The following is a 24,361-nucleotide window of genomic DNA, read 5'->3' on the forward strand; positions in this document are numbered from 1 at the left end:
TGGTCCACAGGGGCCCGAAGCCCACCCCCCAGGTTTTCTCTTTTTTTTATTTTTTTTTTATTTTATTTATTTTTTCATCTGACCGCCCGACCTAAGCAGCTCGCGGCAGGGGCCCGCCCCCCCTTTTTTTCTGACTTTAGCAACTCGCGGCAGGAGAGGGGAAAGGTGACTTGACTTTGTTTTGTTCGTCAGCAGCACCCCCCCCCCCCCCCGTCCCGCTTATCTCGTGGCAGGAGAGAAATGAGAAGAGATTACATTTTTGTTACCACAACCCCCCCCCCCCCTTTTTATCATCTCGCAGCAGGAGAGAGGAGGACCCCCCCCCACCTTCTCTGCTCCAGGGGGGCCCTGCCTAAAGCTGCGTAAGGGGCCCCAAAATTTGCGATGGCTGCCCTGTTGGGCATCAAATACTTATTTTACTTACTGAACTGCGACTCAATTTATATCATTTGTATTATGTGTGTTTTTTTCTGTATGTTTGGTTGATATTCTGTCTCTATCATTAAAAATATACCTATGATAAAAATGATAGACCCTTCATTTCTTTGTAAATGGGCAAACTTAAAAAATCTGCAGGGGATCAAATAATTATTTTCCCCCACTGTATACCTACGTGGAGCTGTGATGCCTTTGGTTAGATCAGATGTTTTTTTGTTTGCCCACTCCCACCAGCAGCCCCATGCGGTCAGGAAACCCCTCCCACCACTTTGTAAAGTCATCAAGGACTGTCTGCAGGCACACGTGCTAAAAGTTTTCACAAGCACCGTAACAATCCTGAACAACAGTTCCAGCTGCTAAATAGCCTTCCCTGCTGCCCTGGATTACTGCTACTGTGTGGATGAGAAGTGTTCTCAGGATCTGACTCATCTGTAGGATCTCAGAGAAAGGTGAGTCTTGCATTTTCAAAACTTTTTTTTTTTTTCTGATGTTTTTGGCAGCCGGGCAGAGCTGGCATGCAATGCAGATGTTGCAGAGATATGAGGCATACATGGGCATCCTTGGTCTTGTAGTTCTTTTTTCAGACGTGGGGATTAAGTTGGAATATGATTGTCACCTATAAACACATAGGCCCAGATTCACAAAAGAGATACGACGGCGTATCTCCTGATACGCCGTCGTATCTCTGTTTTAGGGTCTTCCTAACTATGCGACTGATTCATAGAATCAGTTACGCATAGTTAGCCCTAAGATCCGACAGGTGTAATTGAATTACACTGTCGGATCTTAGGATGCAATACCTCGGCCGCCGCTGGGGGGAGTTTGCGTCGTAAACCAGCGTCGGGTATGCAAATTAGTAGTTACGGCGATCCACAACGTTTTTTCACGTTCGCTACGTCGCTGCTAGTCTAGTTTCCCGTCGCAAAGTTAGTCGTCGTTTTTGCTGCCCTAACTTTACACAGCCCACGTATGTGCTGTATAAAGTATGGCCGTCGTTCCCACGTCGAAATTTGAAAATTTTTTGTTCTTGCGTAAGACGTCCGGGAATACGAAAGTACGCTACGCACGTCGCCGTTCGAAAAAATTACGTCACTTCGCGCAAAGCACGGCGGGAATTTCAAAACGGAGCATGCGCAGTAGGTCCGGCGCGGGAGCGCGCCTAATTTAAATGGCACATGCCCCTTTGAGGCCGCCAGCGTAAGTTTTCATGCAAGTGCTTTGAGAATCAGGCACTTGCGATGAAAACTTGCGGCGGTGTAACGTATCTACGATACGTTACGCCGCCGCGATTCTACATGAATCTGGGCCATAGGTGGTCCATGACTAGGGTACCAAACAGGGCCTGACCACCATTCCACCAATCAGGTAAGTGCCCACACTTACATTCCCCACCTAGTAACTACTCCTATTCTCAATCCCCTTCTGACCCAGTAATGTTGGCCCCTGAGTCTATTCTTTGCCTTTACTCCAGGCCTCTATTTTAAGCTATTCTCAGATGGATCAAAATTTAGTTGGTTCAGCAGGAACCGTCAATATTTTTTTAATTTTTGCTATAATAAATATCCCCCAAGAAATATATAAAAACAAATGTTTCCCTCAGTTTAGACCAATAAGTATTCTTCTACATATTTTTTGTAAAAAAAAAATTGCAATAGGCGTTTATTGATCGGTTTGCGCAAAAATTATAGCGTCTACAAAATAGGGGATAGTTTTATGGCATTTTTATTTTTATTTTTGTACTAGTAATGGTGGCGATCAGCGATTTTTATCATGAATGAGACATTATGGCGGACACTTTTGACACATTTTTGTGACCATTGCCATTTTTACAGCGATCAGTGCTATAAAAATGCACTGATTGCTGTAAAAGTGACCCTGGCAGTGAAGGGGTTAACCACTAGGTGGTGCTGAAGGGGTTAAGTGTGCCTAGGGATGTGTTCGAGCTGTAGGGGGGGTGGGCTATGTGTGACACGACAGTGATCACCGCTTCCACAATGCCGCTTCTTAAAGGGGACGTATATATACGTCCTTGTGCCTGCCCGCGCCATTCTGCCGACGTATATCTGCGTGCGCCGGTCGGCATGTGGTTAAGCTGGGTACACACTATACAATTTTCTGTAGATTTTTTTTTTCTTCAGATTTACCAAAACCATGTAATATGAGGTCAGACTTTGAGGACGCGTACACACGGTCGTTCCAAACCCATTTCCATCGGTTCACCGCTGAAGTGGCCTGATGGTCTGATGTGCGTACACACCATCGTTCCAAAAACCGATCGGATCAGAACGCGGTGACGTCAAACACACGACGTGCTGAATAAAAGTTCAATGCTTCCAAACATGCGTTGACTTGATTCTGAGCATGCGCGGGTTTTGAACCGATGCTTTCTGTACTAACCATAGGTTTGGACCGATCGGGCAGCGGTCCATCACTTCGATTTTGAATCATGTTTTAAAATTTTGGACGAAAGAAAAACAGACCGATGGGCTATACACACGGTCGGTTTGGACCGATGAAACTGAACCTCGGTCCATTCTCATCGGTTTTGTCCGACCGTGTGTACGCGGCCTAAGAGTTTCAATTTGTATGCAATCAGGCAGGCCCTTGCACTACATGGTTTTGGTAAATCGTACAACAAAAGTTGTATAGTGTGTGTGTGTGTGTGTGTGTATGTGTGTGTATAGGTTCTTAAGCAGCCCATACATGATTTGATTTTCTTTACTTCCAACACAGGTGGAAGGAAAGAAAATGGCTTGATTCCAATTGAATGTATTGATGGGTGAATATCTTCTGCAGTGCTATTGTGTTCTGCCAGCAGGGGGCACCAGAAGCCTCCCCAGCTGGCAGAACACAATGATTACTGCTAGCAGCTATAGCCACCGGCAGTAATCATATGCCAAAAATCTGACAGGCTGGTTGTACACAAGTCGATCAATGGATCGACTTGGGTACAATCAGCCTGCCCATACATGGATCGAAATTCAACTGAACCAGCCGAATTTCGATCCATATATGACTGACTTTAGTGAACTTGGTGTACAGTTATTCACTTTCGGGTCATTACAAAAGAGCAAGGGGGTACTCTGTATGTCTGGAGGAATTTATTTAACTTGCATATATGTAAAGGTTCCTTTACAGTAAGAGCTGGAAAATGTACATTAGACTCCCCCCAGAACTAGTTTTGGCCAGTTTGCACTCTTAAATACACAAAATATAACAGGATATTAACATTTATAGGTATAAAAAAAACACTAGAGATTCTTGATCCAGGGAATTACTGTAGAAATTGCCTTCTGGGGGATCAAGATGGAATTTATTTTCGACAATTTATTATTTATTGTTTTTTTTTTTTTTGCCTTCCTCTGGATCCGCTTTATATATAGTAGAGATGCACGTTTAATCGTTAATCGTTATCGCGATTTTTTTCCCCGTTGTGATCTTGACAAAGTATTTCCTGATTCTTTCTATGCTCTGCTGAAGCCGTCAAAAAAAAAAAAAAAAAAACGTCATTCTGCCAAGTATCATAACATTCTTTAACAGTGCAACAAAGTATAAACATTGTAACAATTTGTCCTTTAGTTCAAAGGAATAGACTTTGTGTGTAAATGATGAAAGTTTAACCACATGAATACAGAGGGCCAGATTCACAAAGACTTACGCCAACGTATCTACTGATACGCCGTCGTAAGTCCAAATGTGCGCCGTCGAATCTATGCGCTGATTCTCTAAATCAGATACGCCTGAATTGTGGCAAGATACGACCGACGTAAGTCTCCTACGCCGTTGTATCTTGGGTGCATATTTACGCTGGCCGCAAGGGGCGCTTCCGTTGATTTACGCGTCGAATATGTAAATGACCTAGATACGCAGATTCACGAACGTACTTGCGCCCGTCGCAGTAAGCTACGCCGTTTACGCAAGGCGTACGTCCGGCGTAAAGATAAAACACCTCTATAAGTGGCACAACCCATGCAAGGTATGGACGACGGAATAGCCGTCGTATTTTACGTCGTTTACGTAAGTCGTACGTGAATGGGGCTGGGTGTAGGTTACGTTCACGTCGTTGCCATTGAGCCGTCATATCTTAGGGCGTAAATTCAACGTGATTCTGAGCATGCGCGCGCATGCGCCGTTCGTTCGGGAAGTCATTTACATGGGGTCACGGCTAATTTTAATACAACACGCCCACTACCTTTGAATTAGACGGGCTTACGCCGGCCCCTTTACGCTACGCCAACGTAACTTAGGGAGCAAGGGCCAGATTCACAGAAGAGATACGACGGCGTATCTCTGAAACGCCGTCGTATCTCTCAGAGTATCTATGCGACTGATTCATAGAATCAGTTCCGCATAGATAGCCCTTAGATCCGACAGGTGTAATTGTCTTACACCGTCGGATCTTAGGATGCAATACCTCGGCCGCCGCTGGGTGGGTATTCCAGCGTCGGGTATGCAAATTAGCAGTTACGGCGACCCACGAAGGTTTTTCCCGTCGTTACGTCGGCGCAAGTCTTAGTTTCCCGTCGCAAAGTTCGGGGTGCTATTAACATGGTGTAAAATGACTCCACCATGTTAAAGTATGCCCGTCGTTCCCGCGTCGCTTTTACATTTTTTTTTCCTGGCGTAAGTACGTTACGCACGTCGCGATTCACAAACACTTCGGGCCGCCGTAAGTTCGCGCAAAGCACGTCGGAAAAATTGCGAACGGAGCATGCGCAGTACGTCCGGCGCGGGAGCGCGCCTAATTTAAATGGTACCCGCCCCGTTTGAATTGGGCGGGCTTGCGCCGGACGTGTTTACGATACACCGCCGCAAGTTTACAGGTAAGTGCTTTGTGGATCGGGCACTTACACTGAAAACTTGCGGCGGTGTAACGTAAACGGTTACGTTTACGGGTTACGTTACACGGCCGCAATTCTACGTGAATCTGGCCCCAAGTGCTTTGTGAATACTGGCCTTGCCTCTCTATTTTACGTCGGCGTAGCGCAAATGAGCTGCGCTACGCCCGCTCAAATGTACTCCGCTCTACCTGAATCTGGCCCTAAATCTTTTTCTGACATTTGTTGGTTTCAAGCTAGAATCTTTTTTTGTGCTAGAAAATTGCCCCCAAACATATATATTATTTATATGTTTAGAGAAGTTATTTATTTATACAATTTTTTTATTTATTTTTATTTTTTGTTGAAGTAGATGGATTTGTATCTTTTGTCAACCTGATTAACCATGTAACTATTCCAATGGCAAACTAAGTCGATCATTTACCTAACAGGCATAGGCAGACCTTCTGTCTGAACAATCTGAAGGTGAACTTGAGGCTTTTTTTAAGTTGCTGAGCACTCAGCCTTCATACACGCCAGCGTTAAATATGGAGCCTTTGTAAGACGATCATTCTTGAACGATGGTTTTCTATGTCCATTTATCCACTCGATGTTCAGAAACAATAGAAACCATTAGATACTATTCGCAAATTATGAAACATACGGTGTTTGTGACCTCTCCAGTGTTGGTTTAAATGTAAATGCACATATTTTTTTAACCACTTAAGACCTGGACCAAAATGCAGCTAAAGGACCTTGCCCCTTTTTGCGATTCGTACTGCGTCACTTTAACTGACAATTGCGCGGTCGTGCGACGTGGCTCCCAAACAAAATTGGCGTCCTTTTTTCCCCACAAATGGAGCTTTCTTTTGGTGGTATTTGATCACCTCTAAGGTTTTTATTTTTTTGCGTTTTTTTTTTTTTGCTCTATAAACAAAAATAGAGCGACAATTTTGAAAAAAATGCAATATTTTTCACTTTTTGCTGTAATAAATATCCCCCAAAAATATATAAAAAAAAAAGTTTTTCCTCAGTTTAGGCCGATACGTATTCTTCTACATATTTTTGGTAAACAAAATCGCAATAAGCGTTTATCGGTTGGTTTGCGCAAAATTTATAGCGTTTACAAAATAGGGGATAGTTTTATTGCATTTTTATACATTTTTTTTTTTACTACTAATGGCGGCAATTAGCGTTTTTTTTTCGTGGCTGCGACATTACGGCGGACACTTTAGACGATGTTGACACATTTTTGGGACCATTGTCATTTTCACAGCAAAAAATGCATTTAAATTGCATTGTTTACTGTGAAAATGAAAATTGCAGTTTGGGAGTTAACCACAAGGGGGTGCTGAAGGGGTTATGTATGACCTAATATGTGTTTCTAACTGTAGGGGGGTGTGGCTGTAGGTGTGATGTCATCGATTGTGTATCCCTATAAAAGGGATCACACGATCGATGACGGCGCCACATGAAGAACGGGGAAGCTGTGTAAACACAATCTTTTTCTGACATTGGTTTCATGTTGGTTTCAAGCTAGAATCTTTTTTTGTGCTAGAAAATTACCCCATTACCCCCAAACATATATATATATATATATATATATATATATATATATATATATATATATATATATATATATATATATATATATATATATATATATATATATATATATATATATATATATATATATATATATATATATATATATCTCATTTTAGTAGAGACCCAAGAGAATAAAATGGTGGTTGTTTATGTATTTGCGCAGCAGTCTTTCTAATGGTTACACTTTAACCATTTAAGGACCGAGCCTGTTTTTCAGACTCAGTGGGGCAGATCCACAGAGCAAGTACGCTGGCGTATCTACTGATACGCCGGCGTACTTTCAAATTTCCCGCGTCGTATCTTTGGTTTGAATCCTCAAACCAAGATACGATAGCATCTGGGTTAGATCCGACAGGTGTACGTCCTCGTACGCCTTCGGATCTAAGATGCAATTCTTCGGTGTCCGCTGGGTGGCGTTCACGTCGTTTTCCGCGTCGGGTATGCAAATTAGCTATTTGCGACGATCCACGAACGAGTGGCCGGCGCATTCTTTTACGTTGTCTCTAGTCGGCTTTTTCCGGCATATAGTTAAAGCTGGTATTTTGTCGCGTATAGTTAGACCTGCCATGTTAAGTATGGCCGTCGTTCCCGCGTTTATTTTGAATTTTTTTGCGTAAGTCGTCCGTGAATCGGGATGGATGTGATTAAATTAACTAAATTTAGGGACGGCGCATGCGCAGTTCATTCAGCGCAGGGACGCGCTTCATTTAAATGAATCACGCCCCCTAATCGCCAATTTGAATTCCGCCACCAGAGATACACTACGCCGCCGTAACTTACGGCGCAAATTCTTCCAGAATTCGATTTAAAGCCAGGTAAGGTACGGCGGCGTAGCGTATCTCTGATATGCTGCGCGGGTGCAGATCTCTGTGGATCTGCCCCAGTGTTTACAAGTTTAAAACTGTTTTTTTTTTTTGCTAGAAAATTACTTAGAACCCCCAAACATTATATATATTTTTTCTACACCCTAGAGAATAAAATGGCGGTCATTGCAATACTTTTTGTCACACCGTATTTGCGCAGCGGTCTTACAAGCGCACTTTTTTGGGAAAAAAAACACTTTAAAAAAAAAAAAAAAAAAAAATGATACCCAACATGTCACGCTTCAAAATTGCGTCCGCTCGTGGAATGGCATCAAACTTTTACCCTTAAAAATCTCCATAGGCGACGTTTCAATTTTTTTTATAGGTTGCATCTTTTGAGTTACAGAAGAGGGCTAGAATTATTGCTCTCACTCTAACGATTGCGGCGATACCTCACTTGTGTGGTTTGAACACTGTTTTAATATGCGAGCGCTACTCATGTATGTGTTCGTTTCTGCACGCGAGCTCGTCGGGACCGGGCGCTTTAAAACATTTTTTTTTGTTTTCTTATTTATTTTAATTGATGTTATTCATTTTTACACTGTAAACATCCCTTGTAATAGAAAAAAGCTTGACAGGTCCTCTTAAATATGAGATCTAGGTTTAAAAAGACCTCAGATCTAATATTTTGACTAAAATGCAATAAAAAATAAAATTGTCATTTGAAAAAATGACGACAACGGGCCAGGGCAATATTCCTGCTACTGACATTAACAATTAGGCACTATTTCTCTCATTGACGACAACGATGGGACACTATTCCTCCCACTGAGACCAATGATAGGACTCTATTCCTCCCACTGAGACCAATGATGGCACTCTATTCCTCCCACTGAGACCAATGATGGGACTCTATTCCTCCCACTCAGACCAATGATGGGACTCTGTTCCTCCCACTCAGACCAATGATGGGGCACTATTCCTCCCACTGAGACCAATGATGGGGCACTATTCCTCCCACTCAGACCAATGATGGGACACTATTCCTCAAACTGACACCAATGATGGGACACTATTTCTCCCACTGTGACCAATGATGGAGCACTATTCCTCCCACTCAACCAATAATGGGGTACTATTTTTCCCACTGACATCAGTGATAGGGCACTATTCCTCCCCCTAATACCAACGATGCATTGTGCCAAATACCAGCATAATTTCTACTCCCACTGGCCACAGTCCGGCCCCCATAAAGTCTGGAGGACAGTAAACTGGCCTTTTGTGTAGAAATTTTGGAGACCCCTCCTCTAGAGGAAGAAAAAAGTGCCTTCTATCTTGCGTTTTTCAGAGCAGTTTACTGGCAGAAAAAAATGCTAATTGCTCTTAAATGCCTGTACAAAAACCCTCCTAAATTTAGTGAGGGTTTTTTCGGCCAAAAGAACTGCCATTTTTATTAAGCCCAGTGTACATGGACCCCAAACATGTAAATTGATCTTCTTCTGGGAAGGGAGACTGCCAGAAAACTTGCATCCAAATATGACGCCAGTGTGAATGAGACCCAAAGTGAACATATGGGAGGGCGGGCCCCTGCAGCTAACATGGCAGCTCCCTGAATGCAACTCAGTGACAGGGGGATACATTCAGAATCCATATAGCGTATACGCAAGTTAATGGTAAACTAAAATCTTTCATCCATGGAATGAATGTTTCATACCGGTTTCCTTTAATGGGGACCCGTCACAAAACAGCAGAGCATAGGCGTGCGCACAGGGTGTGCCAGGTGTGCCCAGGCACACCCTAATCACCCTGTGCAGAACAGATTCCCCCTACTGATCTGGCTCCCCCTCTTTCCCCCCACAGCATTGCCGGCTACCCTCCTCTGCCACCGGTTGTTGCTGTGGATGTTTTAGGATGAGTGGGGGAATATCCTATTTACCGGCCCCTTCTCTTTCTGAATGAACATCGTAAGTGATCAGTACAGTGTGTTTGTGTGAGGCTGCTCACACCTATGCAGCAGTCAGAGCATAGGCACAACAAGGTAGGTGCATGTATCATGATCTGCATCAATAAAGTTCCAACTTGCTGCTCACAATCTCCCAAAACCAACTTCACCAAACAAGTGTCCTCACCTGGGACTGACTTCAGAGCTGTGGGTGGCTTGGCTCCTCTGAACACAGTCAGCGTTTGGACATCTATCAGTCCGATCTCTGTGCCAATGCACCTCCCAACAGGAAAAAATGTTAACAACTTTTATTAGCAGTCCTGATGAAGTCCCCCGAAATGCGTTGGCCTAATTTTTTTGCTGAAACTTCAAATAAAACATCTGCAATATCTACATTCACTGGATACCGGGCACTCCTTTACTTTCACTTATGTAAATAGACTTATACCTACATTTATGCTCTACTATTAGCCTGTCCACATAGATATTTTGCAGGCATGCCTGAAGTTGTAACCACAGGCAAAATCAAAAAATGATAAATATAGTGTAGTCTGTCAATAGCATTATTACTGCAGGTTTTTTTTTTTTTTTGAGTTCCACCTTTAATAGTTTCATTATCCATTGATCCTGCCAGTAGATCTTAGATTTTTCCACTTTGTTTACCCAGCAAAGTGAAGGTTTACATAATTTACTAAGCTCTGGAGCAACTGCACTGTCTAGTTTCCTTTAGTAAATCAACCCCTTAGGGATTTACCACTGACAGGAGTCCTTTCAACAGTCAGCTTATTATTTAAACCTATTAAAAAAAATTCTGAAACTGATTAAATCCTTTAATTTGTTCATGGTAGAGCAAAAAAGATGTTAAACACCTGTATAAATGAAAAAAATAAAATAAAAGTGCAGGGCAAATAAAGTCCTTGACTGAAGAATCAAGAATTAAGATGACACCCAGTGAGATAGCAAAAATCTTCGGCAAATGTGATGATATCCTCCACCAGTATAAGAAGTGCCTCCTTACCAGATGAGATGGACCATATATTTTCACAAGTGGTCAAAGACAGCTTGTTCTCTCCATAGGGGAGATGGTGCAGTGGAGTCCAATGCAGCAGTGAATAGTAGGTCCAATGCGGAATAAAAAATAAAAACGCGCTCATTGGCCCAGATTCTCAAAGGGCTTACGACGGCGCAACGCCATTTGCGCCGTCGTAAGTCCTAATCTGGGCCGTCATATCTATGCGACTGATTCTTAGAATCAGTTACGCATAGATATCCATTAGATCTGACAGGCGTAAGGCTCTTACGCTGTCAGATCTTAAATGCAATTTTTTTTCCCGCCGCTAGGTGTCGCCTCATCGTTTTCCCCGTCGTCTATGCAAATTAGCTATTTACGCGAGATTCCCGAACGTAGGCGCGGTCGACGCAGTGAATTTACGACGTTTCTGTAAGCGTAAACTTACCCCTGCTATATGAGGGGTAAGTTTATGAAGGTCCGTCGTATGCCATGTTAAGTATGGCCTCGGGACAGCGTCGTTTTTTTCCGTTGGTTACGTCGTTTTACTAAGTCGTTCGCGAATACGACTTTACGTCAATGACGCTCACGTCGACGTCATTGAGGTTTTCCATCGTGAGCTGGAGCATGCGCACTGGGCTATTTTTCCGCCCGGCGCATGCGCAGTTCGATCGGCACGGGGGAGCTCTTAATTTGAATACAAGCCGCCCCCTTTGAATTACGCGGCCATACGCCGGGCCATTTACACTACGCCTGCACAAATTAAGGAGCAAGTGCTTGGAGAATACGGCACTTGCTCCAGTAAGTTGCGGTGGCGTGGTGTAAATGGCTTACACTACGCCGCCGCCGATTCTATGAGAATCTGGCCCTAAGTGTAGACTGTATTTATTCCAAGGAAAGGTAAAAAACAGCACTTCACCATACTACAGTCAGTCTTGTATGTCTGCCAGAAAACAACTGGCTAGTAGGCGATAGGCAATGTAAAATAAAATAAACTCGGAGCGGCAGCAGAAAGGACGCGGGTGACGTCACAGGAAAAACTCCTCCCCCGTACGCACTTTTTTTTTTTTTTAAAGCCTATGGCGTGTGAAATGCACCCAAAAAACTTCACCCGGTGCAGAAAAAATGTGCACACACATAAATAGCTGGATTCAGAAAGCTTTACGCCGGCGTATCAGTAGATACGCCGTCGTAACTCTGAATCGACGCCGTCCTAAATTTAAGCGTATTCTGGAAACCAGATACGCTTAAATTAGGCTAAGATACGAGCAGCGTAAGTCTCCTACGCCGTCGTATCTTAGGGTGCAATATTTACGCTGGCCGCTAGGTGGCGCTTTCGTTGAAATATGTAAATGACTAGATACGCCGATTCACGATTGTACGTGCGCCCGTCGCAGTAAAGATACGCCGTTTCCGTAAGAGGTAGGCCGGCGTAAAGATAAAGCTGCCCCCTAGGTGGCGTAGCCAATGTTAAGTATGGCAGTCGTTCTTTGGAGCAATGCACACTGAGATATGTACACGGACGGCGCATGCGGCGTTTGTAAAAAAACGTCAATCACGTCGGGTCACCACCCATTTACATAAAACATGCCCCCCTAACCCTCATTTGAATTAGGCACGCTTACGCCGGCCCCATTTACGCTACGCCGCCGTAACTTAGGAGGCAAGTGCTTTGTGAATACAGCACTTGCCTCTCTGACTTATGGCGGCATAGCGTATATGCCATACGCTACGCCGCCTCAAAGTTATGCCAGTGTTTCTGAATCTGGCTAAAAGTGTTCACAAAAACGTGCAGACGGGTGCAACGTCAAGTGGTCCTCCTGTGAAAAAGGACCCAACCTCTGATCCCCCGGGGCGTTAGGCTCCAGACGGGGACTGAGGTACTGTGGTCCGAGCAACCGAAGCCGACACTGACCGAAGTTTCTTGGAGGGACTGCCGAAACAGAACCCTCCCAGTACTAGGTGGGGCTCCCCCGAAGGGAGACCCCATGAGAGCAGGCGAACTAAGCCAGAAGGCCATGTCCACCCACTGCCAAGGCGTTCAGGGCTGGCCCGAGGACTCGCACCCTACTAGTCACACAGTGAACAAATAACGTGCACAAACAAAAAAAGACAAAAACGTGACAAACATAGACTAATACATAAAATAAAGTGGGGGGGGAAAGGGATAGTGGAGAGGAGAGTGAAAGAAGTGGTCATTGTGTTATACAATGACCAGGCCCTCCGGCCAGGAATAAAAAATTCCTCTGGTCCCAGCCAAAAGGCCCGGCCCAGGAGGCAGGTGCTAAAAAAAGCGTGTATTTGTGCGGTGACTGTGGTACCAGTCAAATCAACGTGACCCTCACTCACAGTGATCTTTCCGGTACCCCTGTATTGCCACTCCAGGGGCACATGCACCATAGGCTTTTCATGTTCCATATCCGACCACCGACTGGCCAGTGCAGCCCTCCGCCCCTGCCAGCTAGAGAGCCCTTCAAGGTTTTCTTAGGGAGAACTACCGCTCCAGTTAGCAGCTTCCGCCAATACTAGCCCCTCCAGACCCTCCTTCAACCCGGCGGATTTGCATGGTCCTACCACGACCCATCACAGGGCAGTACCAGCTCCTTCTACCGGATCGCCGACAGGGATAGCACTTACACCGGCCAGCCAGAAGGCCCGGACTAGAACTCGGCAAAAAGACCAGACCAAGCTCAGCCACCCATCCTCACCAGGAACACCCTTCCAGAAGGCTCAGACGCCACCATAGGCCGGCCCCCAGTATCTGTCGGGCAGCACGGCGTAGTTCCTGCTGAAGCCATCCTTCCAGGTGCAATGACGTCATTGGATTGCATCCACCCTCCCCATATAGGAGGTGCTTCAGCGCTCCTCTGACAACTGATAAGAACAGATACTACACTTGATCTTAGCCAAAAGGCCGAGAAGTCCAATCCGAACGAAACGTGCGTACGGGGGAGGAGTTTTTCCTGTGACGTCACCCCCGTCCTTTCTGCTGCCGCTCGTGGCTGTTGCTCAGAGTTTTTATTTTACATTGCCAATCGCCTACTGGCCAGTTGTTTTCTGGCAGATTGTCTGCATACATACAAGACTGACTGTAGTATGGTGAAGTGCTGTTTTTTTACCTTTCCTTGGAATAAATACAGTCTACACTTAGAGCGTGTTTTTATATTTTATTCCGCATTGGACCTACTATTCACTGCTGTATTGGACTCCACTGCACCATCTCCCCTATGGTGAGAACAAGCTGTCTTTGACCACTTGTGAAAACATATGGTCCATCTCATCTGGTAAGGAGGCATTTCTTATACTGGTGGAGGATATCATCACATTTGCCGAAGATTTTTGCCATCTCACTGGGTGTCATCTTAATTCTTGATTCTTCAGTCAAGGACTTTATTTGCGCTGCACTTTTATTATTATTTTTTAATTTGTACTTTTTGAGGGTTTTTGTGATTGCCTCTGTTTGGTGTTCAGCTTGCAATCAATTTAGTTTTATTTGTAACATTTGTGCACTGATTGCTGTTTTTTCTAAACACCTGTATGGCTGAGGCATCAGCGTCCTTTTTTTTTTTTTTGTAGTAGTAAAAGTTATTAAAAGGGAGTTGGAGTCATTGTAGTTGGGTAATAAGTATAATTTTATTTTACACCAACGCATTTCAAAGCTTCTGTAGTGGGGTTTTTTAGTAATCATAGTTGTGGTAATGAGCAAAAATTGATTACACCAAACTGACGCATTTCGTGGCTAAAAGCCACTTCATTAGTTTCAGTGTCACACAGAACATCTGTGATTCCTAGTTGCTGGGAAATCACGCTGATGATTGACCACCAACTGTTTTATCACAAATCTTCTGTGTAACACTCATGAACTGATGAAGTTTTAGCCACGAAATGAGTGGAGGGAGTGATTCTAACTGTAGGGAAGGGGACTCACAAGGGAGGAGACCGATCGGTGTTCCACGTTTACCTCCCTAGCTCTGTTGCCGGTAATCACGGGTGCCCGGCGGACATTGCAGCCGCCGGGCACGCACACCGGCTCCCGAATGATGTGGCAGAGACGGCCAGGAAGCCCAGGACGTCATATGACGCCTGCCCAGGATGGGAGATCGCTCCTGCTGATGTCATATGACTATGGGCGGGATGGGAAGTGGTTAAGAAAGGGTTGCACAGCGGCTAAGGCTCTATTCAGACAATGGCGTTCCGTTTTGCTGGCAGAATTGCCACGCAAAACAAAATGCAGCAAATCGTGGGACGCCCTTACTTTCCCCATGTACTTTGAATTGCACCTAAATAGCAGCACGATTTTGCCGCTATTGTCGCCCGACGAATCGGCGTAAAGTCGCGCAAACAGGATCGTGGGACACCTGTCTCCCAAAAGAAGTTCAACTTCTTTTGGGCGACGAAGAATCGTGGCGATTGTGCCAGCAAAACAGAACGCATGGTGTGAATGGAGCCTAAGGGCCAGATTCAGAGACATTTACGTTACTCCGCGGCGGCGTAACGTATCCCATTTACGTTACACCGCCGCAGGTTTACAGCATAAGTGCCTGATTCACAAAGCTCTTACCTGTAAACTTGCGGCGGTGTAACGTAAATCCGCTCGGCGCAAGCCCGCCTAATTCAAATGGGGCGGGCACCATTTAAATTAGGCGCGTTCCCGCGCCGAACGTTCTGCACATGCTCCGTGTTAAAATTTCCCGACGTGCTTTGCTCGAAATTACGGCCCCCCGATGTTTTTTTTGAACGGCGACGTGCGTTACGGCGTTTCGTATTCCCGGACATCTTACGCAAAAAAAATAAAAAAATTCGAAATTCGACGCGGGAACGACGGCCATACTTTAACATGGCTTTTCTAAAGATAAGCCATGTTAAAGCAGGTGTAACTTTGCGACGGGAAAAACCGACTAGCGACGACGTACGAGATTGCGACGAACGCGCGGATCTTCGTGGATCGACATAACTAGTCATCTGCATATTCTACGCCGACCGCTATGGAATCGCCACCTAGCGGTCGGCCTAGAATTGCATCCTAAGATCCGACGGTGTAAGTCAATTACACCTGTCGGATCTTAGGGCTATCTATGCGTAACTGATTCTATGAATCAGCCGCATAGTTAGGACGGGCGGATCACAGAGATACGACGGTGTATCAGGAGATACGCCGTCATATCTCTTCTGTGAATCTGGCCCCAAGTGTTTAGCACTTCCACCCAACACCACTAGGGCTGTCGGTTCGAATCCCAACCACAGCACTACCTGCTTGGAGTTTGCATGTTCTCCCTGTGCCTGCGTGGGTTCTCTCCGGGTACTCAGGTTTCCTCCCACATCCAAAGACATTCTGGTAGATTAATTGCATCCTGTCTAAATTGTCCCTAGTATATGTATGAATGTGAGTTAGGGACCTTACAGTGGAAGCTCCTTGAGGGCAGGGACTGATGTTAATGTACAATATACAGTGGAACCTCGGTTTAAGAGTAATTTGGTTTCAGAACTTTTTGATTTGCGTGCAACTTTTTTTTTTATTCTGCAGTACCTCATTTTAACTGAGGTACGGGGGCGCAGGAGCCGAGAAAAGCCGAACATTGGCCTGCAGTACCTCATTTGGCCTGAGGTCCGGGGCGCAGGAAACAAGCCAAAGTGTCCTTGGGCCTTTTCGGACGTTTTCGGCGCTCTCTGGCGCCCCCCCTGCCTCTGTCTGCATTTGGTATTGTATCCCATTGAAGTCAATGCGGAACAAATTATTTTCGTTTCCATTGACTTCAATGGGAAAACTCGTTTTGATATGCGAGTACTTTGGATTACGAGTATTCTCCTGGAATGGATTATGCTCGTAATCCGAGGTTCAACTGTATAAGTAAAGCACTGTGTAAATTGATGGCTCTATATAAGTACCTGTAATTAATAAATAAAATATTAAATGTATCTTGGGAAGTAATACTTTGCCGACAATTATCTGTAAAAGTTTTTTTACTCCGGACTGGTATATTGTATCATATTTAAAAAAAAAATGGTGACTCAAGTACAGAGCAGCCGCGATCCTCCTCTTCATTACACATCACCGTCACTGTATACAATGCCTGCGTGTGTGACATTGACACTAGTTACTTTTATCTAAAAATCTACATTTTTCTTTCTTTCTTTGTTTATATTTGCTTTTCCTTTATTATTAGGTAAAACAGGAAGCTCTGCGGCTACGCAGATGTGACATTGTTATCGCTGATACAAAAGGCTACAACATGCGTTGCTTTGAAGCACAAAAAATGTTTTAAGAAACATTTAACACTTTCCGGGGCTAATCCAGTAAGAGCTCCTTTACACTTGTGGCTGGGAGGGGGAGTGGTAAAAATAGGCATTTGAGCCGCAGTTTGACTGCCCCCCTTAAACTAGCACAGCGGCTTAACGGGGGTTGCACACATGGCACGGCCACAGCAATACTTAGGCCATCTGTCACGTTTGGTAGGCAGGACCACCAATGAATGCAGCCCATTCAAGTGAATAGAGAAAACTGCAACTGCAATACGTGGCCTCCGGAAGATTTACCCCCCTTCATGATAGACCATGTTTTGCCATACGGCACTGCTTTACTTTAACTGACCATTGAGTGGTCGTGCGAATCTGTACCCAAAGAAAATGTTTGTCCTTCTTTTTTTTTTTCACAAATAGAGCTTTCTTTTGGTGGTATTTGATCACCACTACGTTTTTTCTTTTTTTTTGCGCTATTAACAAAAAAAGTCCGACAATTTTGGAGAAACCATTGTGCCCAGGTGTGTTGGCAAAGCAAATGAATATTTGCTTTGCTAACACGGAACCGCCTCTCAACCAATCAGGTGGCCCAGATGTAATACCGGGCACCTGATTGGCTGAAGATAGAGGCGATCTCATTGGCTGCCTAGCAAAACAGGAAGAATTGCACACACGGAGGACACAGCATCCATCACCGCGCTACACGTCCCACAGTTCGCCGCCTGACCCACCACCATGATGGCTGCATTTGCGGGGCAAAGTGGCTGCAATTTATGGGGCACAGAGGCTGCAATTTATGGGGCACAGAGGCTGCAATTTATGGGGCACAGAGGCTGCAATTTATGGGGCACAGTTGGCTGCAATTTATGGGGCACAGTTGACTGCAATTTATGGGGCACAGTTGGCTGCATATGAAGGGCACAGTTGGCTGCATATGAAGGGCACAGTTGGCTGCATATGAAGGGCACAGTTGGCTGCATATGAAGGGCACAGTGGCTGAAATTGATGGCACAGTGAGGCTGAAATTGATGTTTTTGTTTCTGTTTCTGAATTTTTCAGTTCTCTTGCACCCCCCCCAAAAAAAAAAAATGTGAGCACCAGTCGCCACTGTGGATAACTATATAGCTATAATATATCTTGTATATAGTCTGGAAAATAATTAGTTTGCCCACTGACAAAGAAATGATCAGTCTATAATTTTTATGGTAGGTTTATATTAACAGTGAGAGACAGAATAACAGCAAAATTATCAGAAAAACGCATTTCAAAAAAGTTATACATTTGCATTTTTAATGAGTGAAATAATTATTTTATCCCTTGCTCCCGTGTGTCTTCTATACAGGTGTAGCGGGACCCCCGTGGGGGCTGATAGTAGATTCTATACCCCATTGGTTACCTCGACTATGCAAGTCCTCTTACTTCTGACACCTTTGGTTCCATCCTGCCACAGCTGTGCTTAATTTAACAGTGAATAGGCCTAATAGATGCTACACAAAAATATCTTACATAAATCCACTACAAGATTTATGTGGACAGGTAGACAGAGGAACAAATACCCAATACTATATCACATGTATTGGATTTTTTCCCTCTGTGTCCTCAACACACAGACTGACAAACTGTAATATATATATATATATATATATATATATATATATACCAACCACAATGCAACTTGAATAATATTCTATAGGGTGGCTCCCTGTAGTATTAGTTCAATGCAATAGGAAAATGGATGTAAGAAAGTTGTGCACAGCAGAGAAGAAATAAATGTTCCTTTTAGTTCCAGTTATCTTCAGCTAGCCTGTTGGTTATACTGCAGTAAATTTGTAATCCAATATGGAAGATAACAAGGATGAACTAAACTGCACCTTATCTGAAGAGATAACACGTGTGTGCTCCTCCTTTAACTGTGTTAGAGAAATGTTCACAAAACATGCTATATGAGACCTTGGAAGAAGTAGATTCACATCCGTGGAACTACAAGTATCACCAGCCAGTCTGTATGGATGTTACTCAGCAGTACTGTTATCAACTATCACAAGGGCTGTGCCCACTCACCACTACGAACGTTAGATGGATAGAGGGTTCCAGACGGAATTCTTTGCATCTTTGTCCTGTGGAAATGGCGGCACCGCGCCATGATGCAGCTCCCAGTGGACTGGGTTGCAGGCACCTCCGGATTGCCTGGAACACAGGCCAGTCCGCTGTATTGGAATAGTGATGCTGCCCTCTGAGATCCCTCTAAAACTGGCGATCCGACTCCCCACTGTGTAGGCCACAGATTCTCAGCACTTCCTGTCACACAGACCTCATGCTGGCAGGGTCAGAATGGCGTCCAGAGAGTGAAAACAGGCCACACCCACCTTTATTTCCTCTCCAAGCAGGCTGCTCTGTGCGCACAGAATTACGTTACCTGTGATCCAGATAAGAGTGTTACTTCTTCATCCCGGACTACATGTTCCAAGATGCATTGCTCTGGGTTTTTCTCACAGGAGAAATAACACACAGAGTCCAGCATGCACTAGAGGGAGCCAAGCCCATAGAAAAACAACGAAACTGTCCCTTAATCATAAGCACAGTAGTAAACCTTGGCTAACCAGGTAATGACCTGAGAATAGGAGCACTCTCTTAAATGGTGTGTTCCTAATCTCAGCTTGTTACCTGTATAAAAGACACCTGTCCACAGAAGCAATCAATCAGATTCCAATCTCTCCACAATGGCCAAGACCAAAGAGCTGTCCAAGGATGTCGGGGAAAAGATTGTAGACCTACAGAAGGCTGGAATGGGCTACAGGACCATCGCCAAGCAGCTTGGTGAGAGGGTGACGACAGTTGGTGCGATTATTCACAAATGGAAGAAACAAAAAATAACTGTCACTCTCCCTCGGTCTGAGGCTACATGCAAGATCTCACCTTGTGGAGTTTCAATAATCATGAGAATGGTGAGGAATTAGCCCAGAACTGCACGGGAGAATCTTGTTATTGATCTCAAGGAAGCTGGGACCATAGTCACCAAAAAAACTATTGGTAACACACTAGAAGGACTGAAATCCTGCGGTGCCCGCAATGTTACCTCCATAAGAAGGCACATGTACAGGCCCATCTAAAGTTTGCCAATGAACATGCTAATGATTTAGAGAAGGATTGGGAGAAAGCGGTGTGGTCAGATTAAACCCAAAATTTGCTCTTTGGCATTAACTCAATTTGCAGTGTTTGGAGGAAGAAAAATACTGACTATGAACCTAAGAACACCATCTGTACATCCAAGCAAGGTGGTGAAAAAATAATGCTTTTGGGCTGATTCTCTGCTAAAGGTATAGGCCTACTTTGCCAGTGAGGGGCCAATGGATGAAGTCATGTATTGTAAAATCTTGGATGAGAACATTCTTCCCTTCCCAGAACACCGAAGACGGGTCATAGATGGGTCTTCCAGCATGACAATGACCCCAAACATACTGCCAAAGTATAAAGGGGTGGCTCAAGAAGCACATTAAGGTCATGGAGTGGCCTAGTCAGTCTCCAGACCTCAATGCTATAGAAAATTTATGGACGGAGCTGAAACTTTGGGTTGCCAAGAGACAGCCAAGAAACTTTAAGGATTTAGGGGCAGATCCAGAAAGAAATACATTGGCGCAGCGTATCAGAGATACACTACACTGCCATACCTTACCTGGCGCATTTTCGAATCCTCAGCGAGTTCGCGCCGTAAGTTACGGCGGCGTAGTGTATTTCTGGCGCCGTATTTCAAATTGGGTGGGTTGGGGGCGGGTTACATTTAAATGAAGCGCGTCCCCGCGCCGAATGAAATGCGCATGCGTCGTTCCTAAATTTCCCACTGTGCATTGCGCTAAATGACGTCGCAACAACGTCATTTTTTGAACTTAGACGTGACTTACGTCCATCCCTATTCACGGACGACTTGCGCAAAAAAAACTAGACTAGAGACGACGTAAGAGAATGCGACGGCCGCGCATACGTTCGTGGATCATCGGAAAAAGCTCATTTGCATACCCGAAGCGGAAAACGACGCAAACTCCACCCAGCGGACGCCGAAGTATTGCATCTGTGATCCGAAGGCGTACGAAGTCGTATGCCTGTCGGATCGAACCCAGATGCCGTCGTATCTTGGTTTGAGGATTCAAACGAAAGATACAATGCGGGAAATTTGAAAGTACGCCGGCGTATCAGTAGATACGCCGGCGTACTTGCTCTGTGGATCTGCCCCTTAGAGAAAATCTGTAAACAAGAATGGAACAAAATCCCTCCTGAGATGTGTGCAAACCTGGTCACCAACTACAAGAAACCTCTTACCTCTGTGCTTGCCAACAAGGGTTTCTCCACCAAATACCAAGTCATGATTTGCTTTGTGATCAAATACTTATTTTACTCCCCGAACTGTAATACCGCGTACACGCGATCAGGCTTTTGCCCGACCAAAAGCTCATCGGAATTCTGACGAATTCCATCGGAGTAAAATAGAGCATGTTCTATATTTATACTCCGATGGAATTCATCGGAATTTCCGATGGGGAATACACACGGTCGGAAATTTCCAAAGGAAAAAGTCAGTCAGACTTTTTTTCCATTGGAAATTCCGATCTTGTGTACACGGCATTACTCAATTTATAACATTTGTATCATGTGTGTGTTTTCTGGACTTTTGGTTGATACAGTGAGTGAAAAAAAGTATTTGATCCCCTGCTGATTTTGTACGTTGATTATATAAAAATGATAGACCCTTCATTTCTTTATAAGTGGGCAAACCTACAAAATCTGCAGGGGATCAAATAATAATTTTCCCCGCTGTATATACTGCATCACCCTAAAAGACTTTGATTTCCTTTTATCTATGTGTATCTGAATAAAATCTCGACAGTCCCTTCAGCTTTTTATGAGCTGATATGGCCGGCTTGTTGAGAGTTACCTGGGAACTGAAAGCCTTTTATGAATGTTTGAAGAGCTGCTGGTGAGATGGGCTCTCAGAGTAAAGCGCGCACACAGGCCGCTCAGTGCAGCCCAGCCAGAAATAACTGGCGGTATTGTCCTATCATTTCCACAGGCTCCTACACAGGGAGCACAGTCTACTCTGACCTCCCCAGCTCTCCTCTATTAATATCCCAGTATTTCTGGAAATAACAGGGCACATGGGAATTCACATTAATGAGAAATATGTATTTTTACAGCGTGTGGCTTCATCCCTGTCCTGACCATCTCAGAGTCTCCTAACGCTTTTTTTCTGTATAGGATCTTGCCTGAGATCATTTAAAGGAATAGTCCAGTTTTATTGAATACTTTGATCGTAGACAGTTGTGGCCTGAATCAATCAGTCTTAAGAATTTAAAATATGAAAGAGAGGAAAAAAAATCGGGCTATAAAGCATTTATGCGCTGTCAGTTTTCAAATGTATATCAATATAAAACAAATACAATTCTACCCAATAACTTTTTTATATATACCGTATTTATCGGCGTATACCGCACACCATATACCAGGGCAAAATCGTGGGTGCGCGATATATACGCCGATAACCGCTTCCCACGCTGTGTTTGAACCAGCTCCTCCTCCGTCCCCCCTGCTGTCTTTTGGGAGACACACATGTCCCAGAAGACAGCAGGGACCAGTGGGATCGCGAAGCGCGACTCACGCATGCGCAGTAGGGAACCAGGCTGTAAAGCCGCAAGGCTTCACTTCCTGATTTCCTTCTTGACGATGGCGACGCCTCCACTCGAGAGCCGTGGGGACAGATCAGCTTTGAGTGCCGACATGGACAGGTAAGTGTCCATATTTTAACCTCCGTTTTATGGCGGCAGGTCGGCTCTGCTGGGCAAGATCACGTAATATTACGTCATCTCGCCGAGCAGCCAATAGGGGCGCGCGCCCCCCGCTCGCCCCTGACGCGCGCGATCACCGCCGGGCACCCGCGATTGCTCGTTACAGAGCGAGAACCGGGAGCTGTGTGTGTCAGGGGGAGAAATGCCTGATTGTCTGTTTATACAAGTACCGATAAAAATCGCTGATCGCTGATCGCTGATCGTCGTCATTTCCCCAAGTCAGTCCACCCCCCCTTCAGTAAGAACACACCCAGGGAACATATTTAACCCCTTCCTCGCCCCCTAGTGTTAACCCCTTCCCTGCCAGTGGCATTTTTATAGTAATCAATGCATTTTTATAGCACTGATCGCTATAAAAATGACAATGGTCCCAAAAATGTGTCAAAAGTGTCTGAAGTGTCCGCCATAATGTCACAGTACCGATAAAAATCGCTGATCGCTGATCGCTGATCGTCGTCATTTCCCCAAGTCAGTCCACCCCCCCTTCAGTAAGAACACACCCAGGGAACATATTTAACCCCTTCCTCGCCCCCTAGTGTTAACCCCTTCCCTGCCAGTGGCATTTTTATAGTAATCAATGCATTTTTATAGCACTGATCGCTATAATAATGACAATGGTCCCAAAAATGTGTCAAAAGTGTCTGAAGTGTCCGCCATAATGTCACAGTACCGATAAAAATCGCTGATCGCCGCCATTACTAGTAAAAAAAAAAATATTAATAAAAATGCCATAAAACTATGCCCTATTTTGTAAACGCTATAACTTTTGCGCAAACCAATCAATAAACGCTTATTGTGATTTTTTTTTTTTTTACGAAAAATATGTAGAAGAATACGTATCGGCTAAACTGAGTAAAAAAAAAATTTTTATATATATTTTTGGGGGATATTTATTATAGCAAAAAGTAAAAAATAGAATTTTTTTTTCATTGCGATAAAACTAAAAACCGCAGAGGTGATCAAGTACCACCAAAAGAAAGCTTTATTTGTGAGAAAAAAAGGACGCCAATTTTGTTTGGGAGCCACGTCGCACGACCGCGCAATTGTCAGTTAAAGCGACGTAGTGCCGAATCGCAAAAAGTGGACTGGTCTTTGACCAGCAATATGGTCCGGGGCTGAAGTGGTTAAAAATCAGCAGCTGCAGTATTTGTAGCTGCTGTCTTTAAAAAAAAAATTGTGTGGAACTCCACTTTAAGAAGCAATGGCATCATACAAACGTCGCACAATTTGCAGTGATTTTGAATCGCGGTGATTCGGATCGCTCAGGTGTGAATGGAGCCTTATGCTGCGTATACACGACCGTTTTTCATGTCATGGAAAAAAACAAAGTTTTTCTCCACGTGATTTCTCTCAAGCCTGCCTTGCATACACAAGATCGTGATAAGAAATGCTCTAGCAAAGCGCGGTGACGTACAACACGTATGACGGCACTATAAAGAGGAAGTTCCATTCGAATGGCGCCACCCTTTGGGCTGAGTATGCAAATTCGCCGTCTCATAACTTGCTTCTGAGCATGTGCCTTTTTTTTCTCCGTCATTAACCGGTTAACGCCCGCCGCGTGTACATATATGTTCACAGAATGGCACGTACAGGCATATGGGCGTACATGTACGTCCCCGCCTTTCTGCGGGTCGGGGGTCCGATCGGGACCCCCCCCAGTACATGCAGCGGTC

The 24,361-nt window shown here is 44.6% G+C and overlaps 1 protein-coding gene and 1 pseudogene across 1 annotated transcript in view; one reads left to right on the forward strand and one right to left on the reverse strand.

Annotated features, from left to right (window-relative positions):
- The first annotated feature begins 736 nt into the window (after window positions 1-736).
- Window positions 737-24,361, forward strand: part of SLC38A5 (solute carrier family 38 member 5) — a 141,348-nt gene continuing 117,723 nt past the window's right edge. The window contains exon 1 of the mRNA XM_040324525.1: window positions 737-887. The gene's annotated coding sequence lies outside the window, so the exon portion shown is untranslated. The remainder of the gene's footprint in view (window positions 888-24,361) is intronic.
- On the reverse strand, window positions 13,437-13,543 carry LOC120914681 (annotated as a pseudogene).

Source organism: Rana temporaria, chromosome 9 (assembly GCF_905171775.1).
Source record: "Rana temporaria chromosome 9, aRanTem1.1, whole genome shotgun sequence".
In the NCBI taxonomy this organism is placed as follows: Eukaryota; Metazoa; Chordata; class Amphibia; order Anura; family Ranidae; genus Rana; species Rana temporaria.